This window comes from Lactuca virosa, chromosome 6 (assembly GCF_052849685.1).
Source record: "Lactuca virosa cultivar CGN04683 chromosome 6, Lactuca_virosa_CGN04683_v6, whole genome shotgun sequence".
NCBI classification, from domain to species: Eukaryota; Viridiplantae; Streptophyta; class Magnoliopsida; order Asterales; family Asteraceae; genus Lactuca; species Lactuca virosa.
Genome location: NC_136431.1, coordinates 140099204 through 140109085, shown reverse-complemented (window position 1 = coordinate 140109085; position 9882 = coordinate 140099204).

Sequence of the window (9882 nt, the reverse complement as noted above, 5' to 3'; positions counted from 1 at the left end):
AGAAGAAGACCGACATGGATGGGAAAGTACACACATATAAGGCGCGACTGGTTGCAAAGGGCTTTACTAAATCTGTCACACCCCTAAACCAGACGGTGGAAACGTCTGGGGGTGGAGGACTTCATTTGTAGTATCACAACACATGCATTATAGTAATCAGAGTACAAACAACCACTAAATTTAAAAAGTATATGTATTTACATGTGTTTCATCATAGTATACTGAAACCAAATAATTATACAAAGAAGAAGACAAGACTTAAATAGCTCCATCTTCTCAAAAGCTCGGGATGTACCTGTCTACTGGTTCCCTGAGAATACAAATAATTTGAAAAGAGAGTATCAACATAAAGATGAGTGAGTGCATAAGTATTTATGTTTGAAAGAACGTTTTCTGTTTATTGAATATGTAACTGTTCCAGAAAATCCTATATTTTCTGTTGTATATGAAAAGTAGTTTTTGTTACATAAAATTGTTCTATTTGTAAACCAATATTCTGTATTTGTAATCCTTTTGTAAACTTGTATCTGAGTGTATGTCTGATTTCATCAACTGTTATTGTAAAGTGTAATGTAATACTGTAAACTGTATCTTGTAAACTAGTACTTTGAAAATGTACTTAAGTTTAGTTAATTATACACTAACGTATTGTTAATATCTTTTATAGAGTTATTATAACCATACTGACTAGATGGCCTGACCCAACGCTATGAATGCGTTGAAAACATGTTGATAACAATTTGTCACTCACAGGCGTGTATGCCTGACTATAGCTAGCAGTCCGAGTGCGGGGTTGTTAATCCCAATATAGATCGATACACACATTGTTTCGATCCCCGGTTGGAGATTTTGGTTATAATGTCAGGACTTTACTATATTTTTTAAATGAATTAAACAACCTGTACTACTTGACTCATAAAAGCATATAAACGTTACATGTATCATAGTTATGAAAAACCCAATCATTCTGAAATAAATGACTGACTGTATGTTCTTGAATTAGTATGCTTAACATGTATTTGAAAGATGTATACTCTTGATTAGTTTTGAATCAAACCTTTGTTCTTGTAAAACAATGTACTTTAGTATATTTGAATCGTGAATTAATGTTCTGTGAATCATAAATTATACCTATTATAATTTATATGTATTCTCTGTATTGATATCGAGTATTCATGAATATAACCCCTTGCTCAACATGTTACAAAGGGTAATTGAAACTTAATGAACTAACTTTTATACTTGTATACATGTACAGTTATATATAAGTAAAATTTAAATGAACCTCGGACAAATAACTGATGCTTATAATCCCACATCCAAACAAGGAAAAGGAACCAAAGTAGGTTATCAGTCCTAAGTCTTTTCAATCTTATATATATATATATATATATATATATATATATATATATATATATATATATATATATATATATATATATATATATATATATATATATATATATATATATATATATATATATATATATATATATATATGCTAGTATGATTTTTGGGAGAAATATAAGTTTATAAAAATATTTAAAAGAAGTTTGATATTTTGAAATTTATTTTGTTTACTTGATGTCATTTTGATACAATCATTGAAAACCATTTGATAATAAAATCTATTTTGATAAGATATTTGAAACTATTTGTTTATAACACAAAATCTTTGTGTTAGACTTGTATTCCCTCCCCCCCCCCCTCCCCCCCCCCCGCCCTTAAAACAGTAAAAACTATGAAAATGCGGGGGTATGAACTTACATGTAGTAAGTTATTCAAATGTGAGATCGGTGTAGGATGCTAAGTGTCAAGTGAAATCTTGAGCACAACGGATCCTATTAAGCATATAATGATACATATATGGATATAATCAGTTTATATAACAACTAATTATGATAGGAAATCACTTTAGGGACTAGGAAACACTTGAATTTAAGTGTTACAACCATATGTGATTGCTCTAAAGGGGTTTACGGCCACACAAAGGTGTTTACGGTCAAAGATGTTCACGGCCAAGGAAGTTTACGGTCAATGAAGATCTTGAGGAGGGTTTACGGCCAAGGGAGATGCTCATGGCCGTAAACTCTTATTGTTCTTGGGAAATGGTTGTTTTCAAGGTTGTAAGTTAAGAGCTTCTATAGGATAACTAGTATACGGAAGGATACTTACGTTTTGAAGCTTGAATGGGGTGTTCACGGTCTAAAGAACTAGTGTGTGTTCTTGGTGTTCTTGAAGATGTAACCAAAAGAGATGATTTCATGGATGAAATCATAGGGTTTCACTAGATTAAGCAAGGTATCAACTAATAAATGGAAGAAACACTTACTTATTTGAAGATCAAGGTGTAATTCTTGATGATAGTTGAGAGAGAATTTGAGAGTTCTTGACTGGAGGATATATATATATATATATATATATATATATATATATATATATATATATATATATATATATATATATATATATATATATATATATATATATATATATATATATATATATATATATATATATATATATATATATATATATATGCGAGGGTTCACGGTCCGAGGTATACGGCCGTGAACCTCGTTTACGGTCCGAAGTCGGTTAGAGTTTACGACCGTGAACAAGTTCCAATGTGATAAGGTTTGGTTTCCGAGAAGATAAGATCCAAAGAGTATACAATCGAAGCCGTTTACGGCCTCGTTTACGGTTGCGAGGAGTATACGGTCCGAGGAGTTTATGGTCGTAAACTCTTTGTGGTCCGAAGTGAAGGAATAATTGCGAAGTTTCTCGGTTTTCAAGCCTTTTCCTTCAAAATTCAATTGTAGATATTTTAAGGATTATTAACAAATAAAGGTTATTATTATAACCTAAATAAAACCCAAACAATAAAAAGGACTTTAGTTCACCTTTGTTTGACTTTGTTTGACTAAAGTTGACTTTACAAATAGAAAATAAGGCGGTGTTACAAAAGTTATGGAGTTGACTATGATGAGACCTTCTCACCAGTAGCGAAGATTAAATCTATTAGGGTTATGCTAGCCATAGCTGCATTTCATGACTATGAAATATGGAAAATGGATGTCAAAACCGCTTTCCTTAATGGGAAGTTGGCTGAAGATGACATGAGTCAGCCAGAGGATTTTGTCAATGCAAAGTACCCTAATAGAGTGTGTAAGCTTGATAAATCCATTTATGGATTGAAACAAGCATCTCGCAGATGGAATCTTTGTTTCGATGAGAAAGTCAAAAAGTTTGGATTTTTGAGAAGCGAGGATGAGTCATGTGTGTATGTCAAGGCAAGTGGGAGTATAGTTAGTTTTCTGGTGTTGTATGTGGATGACATACTACTCATAGGAAACGACATTCCAACCTTGCAGGAGGTTAAGTCCTGGCTTGGAAAGTGTTTCGCTATGAAGGACCTAGGAGAAGCTGCTTACATCCTAGGGATAAGGATATTGAGAAACAGGAGCAAAAGACTAATTGGACTTAGTCAAAGTACCTACTTGGACAAGGTGTTGAAACGTTTTAGCATGGAGAATTCCAAGAAAGGTGACTTACCCATCTAAGGCAATACCAAACTGAGTAAAACTCAGAGTCCGAGTACAAATGTTAAGATAGCTGAGATGAGTCGAGTACCATATGCTTCCGCAGTTGGCTCGATCATATATGATATGACTTGTACTCGCCCTGATGTGGCCTTTGCTTTGAGCATGGTCAGCAGATATCAAGGAAATCCTGGTAAAGCTCACTGGACTACAGTAAAGAATATTCTTAAGTACCTACACAGGACTAAGGACTGGGTTCTTACTCTTTCTGGGTTTTTACCTTGAATGGAGGAGCGATAACTTGGAAATGTTCCCAACAGGAGATTGTGGCTGATTCAAATTGTGAATCAGAGTACATAGCAGCAAATGAAGTGTCACACCCCACTAAAGCGGAAACACGAGGCGTGGCAGTATAAAGGGTTTCATAGCAAAAGTTAAAAGAGAACACCAACCATAGTATTAAAAATCATTACAAATTTACAATGGGTTTGAACAACTTTTAAAAGAAATTACAATGTAAATTGAAATACAACACATGCGAATGCTCCTAAAAGTGATGTGTCCCTAAGTGCCACTTACTAGATGATTCCTGAAAAAGCATGTAAAACGAGCGTCAACTATAAAAATAGTTGGTGAGTACTCACAGATAAAAAATAATAATAATAATATTGGTTCCATGAATCGAAATCAAAGTTTTGATAAAAGTTTCCATAAACAATGTTCATTTTTAAAATAAGTAAATAAGTTTTCATAAATAATAAGTTCGTTGCTAGAGCGAGTAATAAAGTTTCCACAGATAGAAATATAGTAAATAAGTTTCCAATAATAAAAGTTCGTTGTTATAATGAGAAACAAAGTTCATTGCTATAATGTGAAACAAAGTTCATTGCTATAATTAATAAACAAGTTTATTTCCATAAAAAAAATAACAAGTTTGTATGTGTATGAGCAAACAATGAGTTCCCAACCAAGCCTATGACTGATGCCCTATTAAGATCTATGCTTATCGTTCCATAGATTATATGGTATCATGCACTCCAGCAATCAGGCGAGTGAGGAGGTGTCAATTCCTAATAGCGCTATCCATAATGACCATTGGCTCAAAGAGTTAATGGTTGGATTAAAGTATAAGGGAAGGGACTTAAGACGATAAGGCCTCATGTTTCGTGTTGCATAGACATATATAGAGAGAGATATAGCAAAATATAGCAATCAAGTTTGTTACAAATCAATTTAAATACAACGAACAAATAATAGTTTTTCGGACATGCTTTTCCACCCCAAAACATAAAAACCGAAAATAGGGGAGTGCGTGAATACTCACAATGCATTGAGATGATGCAAATGGTGCCTTGACTACGCTCCACCCGTACCACTATCGATTCCTACAATAATGGTATTCGCTAGTGAGTCTCTAATCGAAATCTAACACTAGTATACTTACTACTACTATAGAATTATGCCAATATTGTGTCAAAATTTAATATTGATAAGTTACAAGTATTTTTCTGAAATGGTGAAATTTTATAACTCATGTGATTAAGATAATTTTGGATATTATTTTTCATATTTTTGTTATATTAATTGAGGGTATTTCAATACATTTAAAGGTGTTTTAAACTCCTAAAAATGCAAAAATATTATCAAACAGTTTTCAAAATTCATCAAATTTTACATTTTTGTTCCAAATACAGTAGATGTCTTCCATAAATTTTCTCTTGAATTTTTGATGTGATTAACTATTTTTCCAAAATTTTAAGCCTTCATATCAATATAAATTCGTGAAAAATAGTATCCAGATAATAAAAATTCTAAAAATTTTAATATTACTGCCACTAAATATACTTAAGCTGGGAAAAATGTAAAAATGGGTTTCTAAACAGTTTATCCCGATTTTATGATTTTTATGCATTTATTATAACAAAAATGGAAATAAATAGAAGAGAGTTTCCAAAATTGTCCAAACTTTGTTTAACACTGTTATAATACATATAGAAGCAGTGAAAAATATAAAACATATTTTTCAATTAGTTTTGCTATTGTTCTTTGTTTTATGCTCTTGAATAATCATTAAATGGTGAATAATTACCAAATTGTTAAAGTAAATTACCAAAATTTTTGTAAACTCCATTTACAGTGTACATAATCCGGGAAAAATACCAATGGTGATTTTTATATAGTGTAATCCAATTTTGTGGATTTATGTGTTTTTAGGATTTATTGGGGCTAAACAAAAAGAAAATTCAAAACCACATTAAACAGTAACAAAAATCGATGAAATTTAATGACAAGTCTTATTTTAGCATAGGAGTCATCCACGAATTTCCCTAGGATTTATAGACCTCAGAAAGTATTTTATATGATTTATTACCCTATTTTATTGCAATAATTATAGTAATTCGAGAAAAATGAATTGTTTTCTGAAAATTTGTAGAACATCTCATTTTGTTGGTGGAATACAGGAAAAAATCGGATTTGATCAGAAACGTTGTTTTAGATATTTATTTGGGAATAAATCCTTTATAAACCTATTTGAAAGCTTCTTAACAACAAACTTTGATCATCGAGCATCTAAGCTTGAAGATCATCACATGCATGTTGGTTTGAAGACCATTCATGAGTTTGAAATGTTCAAAAATCGTTTTTGATAGAAAACATAGGGTACATGTGGTGATTTTCACCCAAAACTTGTAGAAAAAGTGCATTATGTTGATTTTGACTTAGGTTTTGGTCCTTGGATTTCACCATTTACAACATGCATGTTGTTTTTGGGTGAAACCCTACCACCATCATCATCAAAACGGTGAGTTTGAGCAAGTGTTCATGATTTTACAATAGAATGGAGTAGAAGAAGGAGAAAGTGTAAGAAAAACCTTTAAAACTAGAAAGAAAAGTGAAGGAGATTGAATGATTTTCGGGTTTACCTTTAAGAATACTTTAAGATGATGAAGATTTCATGATTATAGGTGTTATTTGATCTTATTTTTCCAGAAATTTCGTGGGTTTGTGAGAGGTAAAGAGGAGAAATGGAGTGGTGGTGATGAAGAGTGTGAGAGAGAATGAGAGGTAGAGTGAATGAGTGAAATTGATTAATAACATGGGAAAACGGTGTATTGGGGGGATGGGTCCGATTTTTGGGAGGAGGAGAGAGGATTTCTCTCTCATAAATCCCATTCAAATCATTTCCCCCAATTTTTATAAATTTCTAAAGTTTTTATAAAATATGCTTAAGCTTTACATTGTTTTATAAAATCGTTGATTTTCCACTTATAAAATAAGGATAGATGTTGGTACATTAAACTATGATTTCCTTGACTATATTTCCCAACTTGATTATTTTAAGATAATATTATAAGTTTCATAACTATTTTTATAGAATTATTGATGTTAAACTTTATAAAAATTAGGTTTTAGGGTTTTTAGGGTTTTGGAGTTTAATAAACTTTGCATATTAAAATAAATTGAATCTTTGAGACTTCAAATTATCTTATGGTATTATAACTCTTTTATAGTTATAAATAATGTTTGTAATTTATTTTTAGCGGTTTATTGGCATTCTATGTAGTGATTCCGAGATTCAAGCGAAATTGAGGAATCAAGTATACTAGTCCTAGTTTTCAACTTTGACTTAAGTTCCTACGAGACTCGGTCCTAATTTATACCACTAGGTCAAATGAATGATGTGTGTATATGATTCATGAAAAGGTGTTCAAGTCAAAGAGTGACCCGAATATGGATAGTCACTGCAGTTAAGTAGTTATATAATTCACATATCAATGTGAAATCTAAGTACACTATCTATTGTTTCTATTTGTTTCCAAGTTTCTACTAGGTTATAACTTAGCTTCTAGTTACTAAGTCTAGTATGTGTCGTGCCTATACGTGCAACTAAGTTTAGTTAAATCTAAAACCGACTCGAATTTTGACGGTTGTCACAGTCTCCCCCGGTTGAAAGAATTTCGTCCCGAAATTCAATTCGTGACACATTCTATTAGAACTCTGTCGAATACAATTTTATAATTGGAGAGATGGTGACTTGAAGAGCTCTTTGATTATTTTGGGTTAATTCCTCAAGGGAAAAGCCCAACTCTTTAGCTATAATCAACTTAATGTTTCCCTAATTCGAGTTCTACAGTCTAGATTGCGAGAAATTAGGATCATGTAAATCATGATCCAACCATGGCGATCTAGTTGAAAAAGATTATATAGTTAGGTATTATCTAACTTAAAAGAACGTTATAAGTTTTGCTGAAGCACCAACTGCATTGAGCGTTAAATCCGCATTGATCCTCAAGTCGCATTCTAAATTAACACTAAGTGTAAATTCGCCACCTAATAAAGAAGAGATTAGGAACAATTTGTTCACTTCCGGGTTGGCTACTATATCTGGAAAAGATATATTCCGAAATAAGAAGGGGTATCACGAATGAAAGGGAAGCGATCGAGGGTAAGTTCCTAAAAATATGTACTAAGGGTAGGCAACAAAGTTTTGGTACATCTCCAATGTAAAGGCTATTTAAGTGTCGTCTACAAAATATATTACGAAATGATTGAGGATCTCCGAGGCTATAATTACTACTACGGTTACTCTTACAATAATAGAAATATATTCGAAGAATATATATATTTAGAGAGTCAATGTTGCAAATGGAGGCGATTAAATCACATTGTGTAGATAGCATTTTAAGTGTTTAGAAGTGATAAAAATCTCACTGTTATCAAAATGTGTGTTTAGAAATGATAATTAATCTCACTATTATCAAAATATGTAATAATTCCAAGATAATGAAAATACATGTTTGGCGATCAAACGAAGTAGTAAAATAATATAAATATTAATTAAGGTTATAGGTTTAAGTCATCAATAAGGGAATTTATACAAAAATATTTTGATTACTCTTTTGAAAAATTGTCTAATTGTCTAAGTCAGGAAAAATTCAAGCTTACGAGTCAGAATATTTATGAAAACAAAGTTGAGAGTTTAGGAACTCACTGAAAATTACAAAGTAGAATGCTATTTTAAGAAATGTGTAAAAATATCGATCATTGAAAATAGTGGATTCTTAATTTAGTGTTTCTACAAAAACAATCATTTAGAGAATATATAATAGTATAATTCAAGACTTTTGATGTATTTAAAGAAAAGAAGAAGCATAAGAAAATGTATTCTTTCACATATATTTTATGGATTTAGAAAAATGATAAGAACAATGGTATTCATCTTGTGTATTAATTGTAAGAAAAATACAATGAAAATTACGTTTTAAATCAAGTTTCCGAATTTAGAACAAAAGAGCAAATGTAAATAAGGATCACTTGTTTATAGTAGATTTCAAAATAAAAACCAGATGTATATGATAAAAGGCGTAATTGAATATATCAAAGTTGACTAAATCAAAATTATGTCTCACGACTATACACGTATTAATCGCTCAAAACGAAAGGGTAGACTTCTAGTCTGTATGTGTACGAACATGATACCACGAGAAGCAAAATAGACAGAAACAAAGTTAGACAATGTATTATGTTACTATCATGGGCGTGCGAGATCTAAAATCAGAAGGAGAGCGATAAATCAAGTTCGGGGGAAAGAAAAAGGAAGATAGCGGCGGCAATGATTGTTATTGTTAAAATTATAAGAACAATACCTATCGGTAGATTTAAAACTAGGTTGAGATATTTTTCAAACTTAAATATTTGATGTATATTGATGATTAAATAGACATGTGGGAGTTTTAATGTGTTTGCTAAGGATTGCTAAAAGTTCACGAGTTATCTATTAAGTTAAACTCCATTTGTGAAAAAGAAGAAACACTAAAACTTGTAATTGAAAATCTGACAGTTTTGACCTTTTTGACTGGGGTCCAATAATGGTTAAAACGGATAAGGTAAGGACTTAACATATTTAAAAGAATAATTACATTTTTTTTTTGAAAACGTACAAAATTGGTAATCAAGGTTTAAAATGGTTTATATGCCCTTAAACGCACATCTATCCATTGAAATGGATTTGAAATGAAATTGGAATAGCAAGATTAAAACAAATATTGGTTAAATTGAGTTTTGAAGAAAAGTGTTAAGTTAAAGCAAGTTGTCAAAAGATTTTAGTGAGTTAAATAAAACCGATGAAGTGAAATATCTTTTTGATGGAAGATTAAGAAGGAACAGGTAGATTAGTGTAGCTGATCGTACCTAAATACTAAGGCGAGTAACGATGTCTTTTCCCCAAAATAAAGGACAAGAAAAATTGTTTGTAAAACGTTTTCAAGTGTCAATGCAATTTCCGACCTTTTATAGAGGTCAAAGGGATATCCTGTGTTAAGTTTTAAGCTCAAGGTGG